Here is a 760-nt window from a genome sequence, read left to right on the forward strand (position 1 = left end):
ACGTTACAGCGGACCGTCCTCCGGACTTTAATGACCGTTAACGTCACATTTGATGGACGGAAAGTCTCCTCGAGACAAATGAAGACAACAGACGTGTTTCTAGACACCCTACTAAGAAAAGGAGAAAAAGAGGCGATGAAGATTTAAACTGATCCTGACTGGATAAGGAGGTCGTCACGGTTGCACGTACTTGATTAGTAGTTGCAGGCGTTGCTCACCCTAAATGTGAAGAATCATAAAATCATGAAGAATCATAAACATAATCATAAATAATCCCGAAATCATAAATACGGAACGCTTCACGAATTTGCGTGTCATCCTGGCGCAGGGGCCATGCCAATCTCTGTACTGTTCCACTTTAGTATATGTGCAATCGAAATTACACAACACCAATGTTCCTGGGGGTATTTATGGGGTCTGACCCGGGCCAAGCCTTCATGATGGTAGTACAGTATGTGGGGCATGTGAGGGAGCCGAAAACAGGGTTAAAATCCATCTATCTGGGCAGAAAACACAAGTACTAGGAGGTCTGGCTGCTGTGCTGTGAACCCTGAACCTTCTCTGGCTCCAGAACCTGGTCTGACCCATTCTGACCCACTTCAGGTCCCGTCTGCTCTGCCCAGGAACCCACAAGGCTGCTGGGAACTCCATTCAGCAAAACCTTGACGTCAGTCGGCCAGGATTGGTGAGCTGCAGACGCGAGAACAAAAGGATCTACTCACGGCTCCGCCTGCATTCCACTCTGAGGACACACAGAGAC

General features: G+C 48.3%; 1 non-coding gene across 1 annotated transcript; it reads right to left on the bottom strand.

Moving 5' to 3' along the window:
- Positions 1-283: 283 nt before the first annotated feature.
- LOC129116262 (U6 spliceosomal RNA) lies at positions 284-384 on the bottom strand. Its single transcript, XR_008533471.1, has one exon. It is a non-coding gene; the product is annotated as a U6 spliceosomal RNA (small nuclear RNA).
- Between the last annotated feature and the right edge of the window lie 376 nt (positions 385-760).

The sequence above is a fragment of the Anoplopoma fimbria genome, unplaced genomic scaffold (genome assembly GCF_027596085.1).
Source record: "Anoplopoma fimbria isolate UVic2021 breed Golden Eagle Sablefish unplaced genomic scaffold, Afim_UVic_2022 Un_contig_2523_pilon_pilon, whole genome shotgun sequence".
Lineage (NCBI taxonomy): Eukaryota > Metazoa > Chordata > Actinopteri > Perciformes > Anoplopomatidae > Anoplopoma > Anoplopoma fimbria.